Genomic DNA, 12,422 nt, shown 5'->3' on the forward strand with positions numbered 1-12,422 from the left:
GCTGTTACAAGGTACACGAACATACTTTACCAAAATTCCAGTTTTACAAGAAAAATATAGAACTTCTTTCATAATCCTTAGAAGCATTTTGCTTCTCCCAGGACAGCATAAAACATACAAGAAGGTATTTTTTATTATCTATCTGAAGCACAGTTTTGATATTGTGGCACAGAAGTAGTACAGCAGACTGTAGACAATATACTTCTCCCAGATCACAAATCTATAAATGCTTTACATGTTCTGTTGTAACTGCTCCCTTTTTAGTAACAGCAGCTTAAATCTCTAATTTAAGCATTTCTATGTAAGTACGTATGATTATTAAGAAAAAAACCCCCAACTTTTATTTTCAATTGTGAATTTTTTCCTCTTTCTTCAGTTACAACATGAGTTACATAATTCGCTTTTTTCTTTTTTGGGGGTGAACAGTCAAACTAAATACCTACTTGCCACTGAGATGAACGTTTTAGTTTTCCAAGGAATTCATTTCAGCTTATCAATTTACCAACTGTAAAATCCTCAGATGCATTAGCGCATTTCAAAGTAATGTTTACAAGAGCAAGGAATTAGGAGACTTAATTGCTTTCAAGTACGCAGTACATTTCATATTGGATTTTGAATTCTATTAAATGTGATCGACAAAACCCAGCAAGTGCAGCCATTCTCACTGGTTCAAGTCTTCCAGAAGATCTTTTCAGATGCTTTTTAGGATTTTCTTCCCACTCACAGGAACGGTGACAATATGCTTTCTTTTCATGAGACTGTACATCCACATAAGGGTTCAGCTACTGATCAGGCTCTGGCAGAGTAATAGGCAGGGGAGGGGGAAAGGTACCATCTACTAATGTATGGAGACAGTAAAAACCAACAGAACTGTTGATGCTAACTTTGTAAAACTGATAAAGAACACCACCCGCCCCCCCAGTTAAAAAAGTCTTGTTAATTAAAAGACTGGGGACATCACCAAACAACAAATCTACTAAGGGCAAAAACTGAGTAGATTACAAGTGTACATTTACAAATTCTATGATAAATTAAAGTGCACAGAACTTCAAGACACCTGTAAAAACATCCTTCTTCTCATCCACTGCCATCTCAAAGACTACAGGGAGTCTCCTATGTACAGGCGGACCCTTAATCACTATCATTCCATTGAAAACCTAGGACCAAACTGTTTCCATAAAAAAATTTCATATTTCACAATTGAAACAAATCACTGTTTTTGAACAACCGGCAACTTGAAGGAACACGTTTGAATGAGACCGAGCATTTTAGATCTTGGGAGATGAACAACAAAATGCATTTGAAGCATGGTCAAGTGTAGCCATCTGGGTCTCCTGCACATCATCACTGTGGAAATTTTCGTAACAGATGGGACTATGGACCCCTCTAGCATTACTCTAACAGATTCCAATTTTCTGTCACTAACTGTGATTAACTGCAAACATTTAAAGTCAGACTGCAAGATGACCTGTTTATATCAAAACATGGAATAATCAGTGCACAGAAATTTCCTCATTACTGTAAGCAAGCCACAGCTTCTAGGAAATTCACGTTAAAAATCAGGAACATGAAGCTGCTGTTTTCTTCAAAAGCCTGTATACAGCACAGACCAATGCAGGCATATGCATAAGTTTTTTCCCATGCAACTTATGCATTTGATCATCCACATGATTATTCTTTTTTAATACATATTAAACAGTGTTGCAGACAAGTTTTCACTGAGAGGCAAGAACTCAGAGGACTATGTAAACCAAGCACTTAGTTCTACATATGTTGTCTTTCGGATTTGTTCATTCACAGAATTGCAGAAGACAGGGGCATCCATTTCATTGTCTTTATGCATGTAGTGCAGGTGCTAACAGCTAGGTTCATGAGAACGGATGGGTAACACTCAGGTTCTAGCAGGTCTCTGTTTACTGAGATGACAGTCTCTCACAGCTTTTCAGATACATGTTTCTAAAACTTCACAATAACATCTACTTCTCAATTTCTTATCTATTGTAATGTTCTAATTTTTTACAACTGTGCCTTACTACTTTAACTAAATAAAGAACTGTCTACTGTGGCAACACCAAAACCCTTGTTCTCGTGGAGACAGCAGCAAGGCTCCCCTTTCCTCCCCTAAAGCAAATATTTGACCACAGCTCATCCTACCTAAATACTTACATTTTCCTTACCCTAAATTCATACTACAGTACTACTAAAGAAATTTTTGCTTTCATCATCCTTGCTTCTTCAGTCATTCTAGAGCTGTGTACTTCCTCTATTTTTCCCCAAGCTGTATTACCTTGCCTTTTTTCCTGTTAGCTTGCCCTTCAGATTATTAGTAAATACAACTGAAGTATTACTACTTCTTGGCATATAGCTGCCTCACCTGTCTTTTTTTTTTAAATTATTTTTCAAGTCATTCCATTGTGAAACCAGAATATTGTTATAATATTTTTCTCACTAATTTTCTAAGCAACTTCTGCCTATTTCTAATTGTAACTAGCAAACTTACTAGCCTAAGACTTTAAAAGGTACATACACTTTAAGACTTTGTGCACTTGCACATCATAGCTGAACCCGTGTTTTACATCTGTTCTTCCCTATATAAAGCACACCATCCTAATATTCGGATTATGTTACTAAAAACTAACTACTGGCATTATCGCATCATGTCCATTCATGACAAAGCACATGAAAGAAAAAAAATACTGCTTTTTTTTCCTCTTAAAAAAATAATTAACCTGTACATTCAAGAAGTTATCTTCCATTCTATAGTATTAAGATATTTCCCTATTTTCCAAAAATGGCAAAATATTTAAATTAACTAGCATATGACTAAGCAATTCATGAGTATTTACTTCCCAATTATTCAGATTATTTTTCACCATAGGTATTTTAACAAAGAAAAGTTTCAGAACAGAATATTTAAGTTTTAGAAGATTCAAATTATTACTCAAGATCCTGAAATTCCTGTACCATGTTATAAATGCAAAACGTACATATTTTAAGGACATGATAAAAGTACGTCTTCTTTACCTAGACTTGGCTATGATACACATTTAAGTTTTTTAAATAATATTACGTATCTGGATTAGAAATAAGAAAAGCGGCAAGTTTTTCTCACACTGTTTTTTATGACGATTAAGGATACTGTACAAGGACCCTTATCTAAATCAATCTTAAGATTTTGGTAAGTTAACAAGTAGCTTTTTATTATTTAAAATACATTTTAACTGGACACCTAGATTTATTTCCATGCAATTCTGTGTCAACTACAACACTTCAGAAATATTTCACCTAACATTTCATGAAACTTATCATAACATCATAACCTTGGAACCTCTGGAGAAGGATATTCTTGACTTTTAAATCTAGCTCAGAGGAACCTACTCCATAACTGACTTCTCAGGACTGTTTCAAAATACTGCCATCAGAAGGAAAGGTTTATCTGCTTGGTTTTGATTCAAGAAAAAAATAAAAAGGAAAATAAAAGCAATTCTTGAAAATTAAAACAATGCTTGTATTAATGTTTAGTAGATAACCACATTTTACCATTCTTAATCTAGACATTAAGTCAACAAATAAGCAAAAAAGAAAATCTGGTATGTTTCTAATTACATATCCACATGACAATAATCTGACTGTAAGATATGCTCCTATCAATACAAACACCTTCAAACTGTACTGTGAATGCATTGCCTGTATACTTTTCTCCCTGTAAGTTCTTGAATTAGTTCTCTATCCTACCCCATAAAATACCCATCTACAGATATGGAAATAAGATATAAAATTTAGCCTCCTCTTATTACATAGGAACTTGTCTGGATTTTTTTTTGAGATCTGTTACCCACTACACTTTTAACAGGAGCTTCTGAGCCAAACACAGCCAACATAAAGACTATAAAATGAAGGAATGCTTGGACAGCTTAACTTGACCTTCCTGAACCTGACAGTCTTGGCCTAGCAACAGGCTCTTGTTTCAGGCTGAGATCAAGATGGTCACACTACTGGAACCAACTGGGCAAAGCCAGGCCAAATGGAAGTAAGTAAAGCACTGCTAGGAGGATACTGGTCAAAGGCCCAGCAACACGTGTGACAGCATGCCGCAGAACAGAGCGGCTCTGGAGTGGAATCACTGGCACTTCCTGTTTTGATCAACTGATTCAGAAGACAACACGGACTTCTGGTTACTCCACTCCTGGAAAATGCTTTGAGCACACTGACCTGCATTTCCCATTTGTGGTTTGAGCCTGAAGTGGCTCAGCCTGTTTGTTATGGAATTAAATCCTAGCAAATAGTTTGCCACCAAGGAAATTCAGTGGCAGAATAATTGCTTCCTAACTGAACAGAGCAGATCTTATGCAGTCTTCATGGTTAATAAGAAAACCATTGCAGGAACACCATCTCATCACTGGCAGATTTCCTTCTGAAACACTTGGCATGTGTTCCTGGCTACTGAACGAAAAAGCTCCATCACATGAGAAAAGATGGTTCTACCACAGCCGGTGTGGGAGGAGACAGAAAGATGACAACTCTACAGACACTAGAAGCTGAAGTAAGAAGTTATTGCTAAACTGTCAACTAAAGTTATTGGTTCAACAGTTGTACATTAGAGGTCTTTAATCTCATTCTAGTTGATGCCTTGCTGCAGGCACGTCGAACTAAGGGAGTATTTTACATTTTAATGGAGGGTGGGGGGAGAGTCATCCAAACTCAGTTTTTGATACCCCAAGGAAAACAAAGTAATCTTTCAACTCAAATTTTTATATTAAATAAAGAGAAAACATGATACAGGAGACGAGTTGCAGAAGGTAATTAAGCACATATAATAGCCGTACCGATTAGGTGTAATATACTAAACAGTATTTCTCCAGTTACATCACACTAGAAATGCTGAAGACTTGCACTAATTCACACTAAAGAAAGATTAAAATAACCATCTTGAGAACTGTCAAAGAGATGTATGATACTCTTCATTGAGCCTAACATGGAGGAGATAACCAGAGAGATTTAATCAAAATTTCTCTCTGTACACCTACTAGAAACTAACAAATAACATTATCAGACAGTAAGTTTAGACGCAAACAAAATGCACATTTAAAACTAAAGCATTCAATTTCACAAAGTTTTGCGGGTGTAAATGGGCTCAAAACATACATCTGAAAGCAGGTCAGGCTATGAAATACATTACCACTGATCTCTCACACTCAGGAAGTATGTAAAATGTCTGATCAACATGTGGGATGATGTACTCTGTCCACATCTCGTTATTTATAGCTTTTACCTCTTTTAGCCTTAGTAACCTTATTTTTTGTCGTTTTTCTTTGTCACCTTGCTACTGAAATTGAAGTATAAAGTTATGAAAACAGGAGTTAGAACATACATAGGAACAGAAATGATTAGCAAAAGGACTTGTTTTTATTTGGTTCTGATAAGCTCCCTTCTTCTTCTTGACTTACAAGCCCATAAACCTCAGTAAAAACAGGACAAGCTGTGTCAAGATGGGGAAATTTTGTGGTGGAGTGGTGTTGCCATTTTATTTTTTGCCAGCTACTTACATACAGGGAAAGCATTAAACAACCTCCCTCCCTCAATTGTTGCTAATACTATTACTATTTAAAAAGACAGTGGACAAGAAGGGAAAAAAAGGAAACTTGTGAAGGTAGTCTGGTGGTGGTGGTGGGTTTGTTTTGTTTTTCCCTTTTTAAAATAATATTGCATCGAGAGTTTTCAACCCAAGTGCATATGCTTATGCCCTGCCACCCTCTGTAACAGAAGGGCATCCACCCATTTGTCAGCTAATTTCAATTCAGGATAGCATCTGAAAGACATTTAAGAGGGAAATACAGATAGTATCCTGAGGACATATTAATTAGCATTTACTGGTATTCTTTATTCATTATACGTGGTGTCTCCAACCATTACCCTTCCCTCAAATCTCTTATATGAAAGGAGTGAGATTTTTCATTAATAAAGTTTATAGCATCACTTCTATAAATACTGCATCAGCTCTAAATGCTTTGAGAGGGGGACCATTGAGAACCGAGAGCACAATATCAAAGAACTGTTTTATGATGACCCATTCTCTACCCTCTACCATTCTCTAATCCTACAAAACCCTGAGTTTTACCTAAAGGCAGATTATCTTTTCACTTTAGCACACTGATTGCACTTCTAAATGGCTTATGTGGTTCTGGTGTCCATGGCAGACCATCTAGGTTAATGAAGCTATTTAATGCTACAACTAGCTATTAAAGCACAGGGTCTTCTATTAGTATGCACATGTTCCCCAAACACTTAATCTCCATTTTGAAATTTGCTTGTAATTACAAGCCTGAGAATAGAAACTGTTCTTTCTGGTAGACAAAAGAGCAATCTTTCAAGACACTGCCTCATCTGCAAAGTCCTCTACTGATAAGCAATTTGAGAACTGTTATTTATTGTTCAACTGTCTGTCTCATTGGAGGAAAAATGATCTGCTCCCTTCCTCAGGGAGAAAAAGGGAGGAAATTAGTTCTTGGTTTTGTGTCAGTGCAAAGTCCATAATTTTCAGCACTGACTTCAAGTCCTCCACTTTTGAGTAGTACACAAGTACGTTAAGTCTATGCTAGCTGTTGCTTTGTTTGTGAGATACACAGTATAACTGGCCTTCGAATTATCCAGCGTCTTTTTAGGAGTATGTGATTGAAAGAGAAGAAATAGTACTTGCCTGTCTTCTTGGTCTTGTCAGTCATAAAATAACCCAAGTAAAGCAGGAAGGTGAAAGAAGCTAACATACACTATCAAGACAGGCATTCAGCATGTAGACCAGATTATGATCTTCCTCACCTGAAATGCTGTAGATTGACTACAAATTTTGCACTTGTCAACATGAGCTCCAACTTTATAGCTTTGTGAATTTGCTTACGGTGTGCAGAAAGTTAAAAGTTTTGAGCAATAAATCAGCTAAAGGTAAAATAAGTTAGCTGAATTCAATGCAGATCTTTCCCTAGGAGCTGTTTCTCTAAAATTTGATCTCTAAAAGAGGATACGTGCTCCTCGCTGTCAAATGTATGAATGTCAAATGTATGTTAAGATTCCTTGGCTGATCTCCATAAGTGAAAGAGGCACGGTCCTGTGGTAAGTAAAATTTCTGTTTTCCTGAAAAGGAGTCTAACGTCAGTTTGTAACAGGGGCCCAAATCTGCAAGACAGCATAATCGGAGATGCAAACTTCCCTTGAGAACGAGCAGATGATGACTGGCGAAACCTGCTAGCCTAAGTCTTTGAAGCTGTCCCACCTGTTACAAAGACCCCACTTCTACCCAAATGGGAAAAAGTGAGAAGGGCCAACAGCATCACAGCTTAAAAACCACTGTATGTCGCCATTCCCTCAGCTCCAGTTAAGCAAAACTGGAACAGTGAGACGCTAGATAGATGAGGGCCAGTGCTCACTATCTGTTTGTTGGCTTTTTTTTTTTATTTTAAAAAACCAGATTCAATGTTGCAGAAGAGAATTCTGAAATCTGTCAGAAATCTGACATTTCAGGATTATTCTACTCAGCCTCTTAGTTACATAAAGGAAAAAAAGCTTCAGACACCACAAAGCAGCAAACTATGAAGCAAACACCCCCCACTACTCATAATCAATCACAGGAATGCCTTTAAGATATCAAGGCAGTGGAATTTTGTATGAAAAAAAAACCCAGAATGTTTTATTAATAGCAGTAATAATAAAAAATCCAGTGTAATAACATTTTATACAAATCAAACACTGTGCCAGAAGACAAGATGCCCAGCAGGCATGCCACTTAGTTGTGTTACCAAGTCCTTTATTTCAACTAAAGCATTAGTAATAACCATGGCCAGACAGACTGTACCAAACAAAATTTGTCTGATACGGTAACTTGTCTCCAATGTATCTCTGCAACAGATGTCTGTTTAGTTGATGCTGTTTTGTCTTTTTTCATAACCGAAACACGGACAGAGAGTTGATCAAACAGCTGTTTCAGTATGGTATTAAAGGCTGTCACTAGCATAAAAATGAAGGCTCAGAAATTTTTGTAAGAAAGATATGGTGGCTGCATATCATATGCTTTTTATCCCTGAAATACTTGACATAAAATTTTGCATGCATTAACCTTACCTCAGAATTAGGAAACTGAATTAAACTGTATTGTACTTCAAGCTTCCTCCAGACTGTTTTCATCTGTACTTCCACTTCATTAGTTCAAAGGTGATATTATGGAAATGCATATTTCTATTAATCTGTAAAACAGGAAGGGAATTTGACTTAAGAGATATCCAAAGAAATTGTATTGACAGTTTATAGTACATAATGTGAACTGCACATTGCAGATACTGGTATGTGGAATTATGAAAGCTCTCTGCTGTTATGAGCTATAAAGAATTTCCTAGACTCCTGCATTACTAACAGTTGCATGGTTGCAGTATATTTGTAAAATAATGACACTAAAAAGACGTTAAAATTCATTTTATATATATTAGATCATCAAATCATTCACTCATACACTTAAAAAAAAAAAGATTTCTATCCTTCAGTTTAAATATAGGTTTGCCTTAGATTAAGTGTTGTCAGAAAGGAAGGGTGTTAAAAATCTCTGTAGTTTTCCTATGAAAATAAGCCATTCTGATCTCTCCCAATAAGTCTTGGATTCACCTGGTCGACACCAGCCCAACTTGCGAACCTCCAGATACCAGGTTTCTCCCATTTCTTATTTATTTTTTTCAAACAGTTAGCAGACTAGAGGAAGGACACATTGTTGGTGACACCAATGGGAAAACCAAACAAACAATGCACAAGTCAACCTTTATAAACACTAGACAATCTGGAAGACTGCAGTTTCACAACAAAAATTCACTGCTTTCACCCCATTAGTTCCAGTACACAAGGAACTGCAATATACTGAGAAATAATCAATAGGTTTATTGTAGCTGCACACAGGCATGATTACTCCTGGGAAGAAAAAGCAAGCCTAGAATTTGGAAAAAATACTGGCAATAGGGTGGGTTTGACTTTTTTGTTTGTGTTTTGAACTGGCGTACATCCAAGCACTAGAGGAAAGTATGGCACAGGCTCTTACCCGGCACTCTAACAATTGTGAGCAAGCCTGACTTGTGTCAAGTCCCAAAGTTTTCAAATGCATTGTGGATAACTAAGTTGGGCTATCAGCTTTACTATTTAGATTCCATCTTGAGCGTACGCCACCTATTGCCCACTCTTCACATTTTATAACATCACCATTTTTGAATGTTTTCATCACCTGAGGCTTTCAAAAAGATCATACAAGAATTTTATCATTTAGAAGTCCCAGTCTTGTGACTGCAAACAGAACCTTGAAAGTAACACAAAGGCTTAAATGCAGGTAATCCAGCTACACTGTTAAAAAAAAATAAATACAACCTATCTTATAGTACAGAGATGTAATGAGTTATTTTTGAATGCCAAGGCCAATGGTACTGGGAACAGGGATGGGTAGACCATGTGCCTGCGTGATTTCCAGCAGAGGAAGTTTCAGCATTCACTTTCCTTCTCAGCACCATAAAGACCTCTACCATTACAAGAAGGTCAGAATACTTCTGTCTCCATGCCCATTTATAAGCACTGTTCCTCACACACTGAGGTTTAATAGTCTTGGTAATAAATAATAAATTTGTGTAAAATGGTAACCCGACACCATCCTGAATATCAGATAGCACCAGTTCTTAAAGACAACTGTCTCCACTGAGCAGACAGGCTGACACTTGACTGTTATTTCTTCCATGGTAAAACTGAAAAAAAAACATTCTTGCCATGCAAAAGTGTTTGTGGAAATTGTGTTTTTTTGGTTTTGTTTTGTTTTTTTTTTAAGTAAAGAATTTGCAAAATATATCCATCTCTCTATATACAACCAAGGAACCCAAGTTCATCTTCTGTTGGACTCCAAAAGGAACAGCTACTATAAACAGAAAAAGTTGGTGTGCCTTCTGTTTTTACACCGCCTCCAATCCCCCTGTATCTAGTATCTGATTTATACAAAGGCCACTTTGTATTATTTAAAGAGGCCGCTTTACAAGGGTAAAGACATTTCTGAACAACGCTTGCCTTCTGTTTTTTTTTTTTAAATTATATCCTCCTGATATTTTTTCCAAACTCTCAAATTGATGAAATTCTTAGTAACTGTTAATTTCTGTAAGCATTCATTGTATTTCCCGATCCCACTCCCACGTATTAGTTATCCAAGCTGTCTTACCAAACAAAATTATTTTAGTGAACTTCCTGATCTGCACAACTGTAGGTACGTCTACATTAGCATTTTAATTCAAATCAAGATTGCACTTTTGAAATCCATCTCCCAAACAACTCTTATTTTCCTTGCTTTGCTTTACATTGCAAAGCAGTCTCCAAGTACGTGAACCAGATTTCTTTTGAATAAAACTAGATCAGAGAATGAGCTTCAGGTGTGCATTGTACATGCTCCAACCACTAACAGAAATCCAGCCACAGAATCAGACGAGGACCAGTTTGAAATAAAACCCTCACAACCTGTTCAGCGTGGATGCCAGGTTCTCAGCACCTGACAGATCTGATCCTATTACACCACACTGCTCAGTAATGTGGACACAGCCTCTTTTATGACTTACCAAATTTTTGTGTCAGTTCCAAATTCATCTCTCCGTTTTTTAAAAGGGGAACTACAAAACCACTGTCAGAGATGGGACTGAAGTTAAGGATAATTACTAATTTATGTGAGTGACCTCACTGTGTTACCATTTCTTCCATTCTTCATCAGCATGAGACGCTGCTTAAGAACATACTTAATTTTATAAAAATCAATTGACTTAAATATTTATTTTATACAGTTATTCGAAACGCTTAATTATTAATAGATTAGTTTCTCAAAATGTTTAGTGCCATTCTTGATGGCATCTTCCAGAGAAGTGCTATCAGGATCAAAATAAAACTATGAATAAATTATTTGCACAACTCCACCTCCACTGTATTAGAACTTGGTCTACTACAATGACTACAAGACACACAAACAAATTCAAAAGTACAGAGCCTCACAGTGCTTGTCACTAGTTACATATTAAATCCAGATTTATCTGGGAATTTTTTCTAAGTATTAGGATTAAATTCAGGATCTTCACGTACTATTAACTCAGAAATATCAGCACCCAATCTGGGAAAAGAAAGATCTGAATTACATGAATACACTAATTACCTAGCTAACCCAGAGAAATGTAAATTTTGTGCCACTGGCAGGTCCCAGGGAACAGCCAGAATATCTAAGCCGAGTGGATTTAAGCTTCATCCTGTGTGTACCCTGCTAGCACAGGGCAGAAACCAACAGCCATGAGCAGGACAGACAGACAGGAAGGACTCGCAATAGCAAAGCTCGAGTCAGACTGACTCACCTTGAGGAGGAAACCGTACTCAGGCTGTGGATTCCTTTTTCTTGTCTTCCTACTTATCTCTAGATCCTGCTTCCCTTCTCAGTAGCTCCGGTTCCTCCAGCTCCAGGGCCACGTGCAACTCATTCCCTCACCTGTCTTTTCTTTTCATGCTAAAAACTTTCCTGGCACTTGACTCTCCCTGCACGCTGTTTGTCCGATTCATTTCCCCCTTTGCCCCAACTGCCTCACGAGTTTTCAGCTGAATTACTTTATTCATCTTAAATTATATCTTCCTCCTCAAAGGACCTTGCTACTTGTTACGGTTGGGGAAATACGCCAAGATTTGAGAACTGCCCTTTATTTGGGGGATGGGGTGGGTGGGATATGTAACTCATTCCTTCAGTATGAATTAGAAATTTCACAGCAGAACACGACACCAGAAGTAGACGAAGGGCATTCCTGATGTGGCTATACCCACCCAGCACCGTGACAAACCTATAGCTGAATAAGCACCGCAGCTTTTAGCCCAGAAACAGACAGGAAAGGCTGGCACATGGGAAATCTGCAATTGCAGGAAGACGGGATGCTCAGAAGGGCTTCATCTTTATGAAAATTGACTTACCACAATTTTTAGAAACAGAAGGGTGCAAATGGCAAATCTTTGTGCTATTAGACATCTCTAACTCAGGTGTGCATTTTAAATGCAAAATTATGTGTATTTAAGGAACGTAAATTTGGGAATTAACTTTAATTGAAGTAACGTAACAGTTAAAATAATTCAATTGCAATTGAGTACACGACCATGCAAGGACTCATTGCTATGGACTATGGGTTAAATACTTCTTCATTCACTCCAGCTTCCAGTTACATCTTTCCTGCTCTTTTACTTTCTCCAGCCACCGGTGCTTCACTTCTGCAGGGTTAACTGTTCAGCTAATCAGACCTTTACCCCACTTTATGAAACAGAACTTGTTTTAAAGTTCCTGTAAATTCAGATCATGTCACTGACACGGGCTCGGGTGGTAAGAGACAAACAGTTAAATCAGAAAAAAAAAAAAA

The 12,422-nt window shown here is 37.2% G+C and overlaps 1 protein-coding gene across 2 annotated transcripts in view; it reads right to left on the reverse strand.

The window, feature by feature from the left end:
* Positions 1-12,422, reverse strand: part of BMPR1A (bone morphogenetic protein receptor type 1A) — an 84,649-nt gene that overhangs the window by 37,694 nt on the left and 34,533 nt on the right. Inside the window, exon 2 of one of the 2 annotated variants that reach the window (XM_063339158.1) lies at positions 8,113-8,234. The exons of the other annotated variant lie outside the window; for it this stretch is intronic. The gene's annotated coding sequence lies outside the window, so the exon portion shown is untranslated. The remainder of the gene's footprint in view (positions 1-8,112; positions 8,235-12,422) is intronic. 2 annotated transcript variants of the gene reach the window in all.

This window comes from Chroicocephalus ridibundus, chromosome 6, assembly GCF_963924245.1.
Source record: "Chroicocephalus ridibundus chromosome 6, bChrRid1.1, whole genome shotgun sequence".
NCBI lineage: Eukaryota > Metazoa > Chordata > Aves > Charadriiformes > Laridae > Chroicocephalus > Chroicocephalus ridibundus.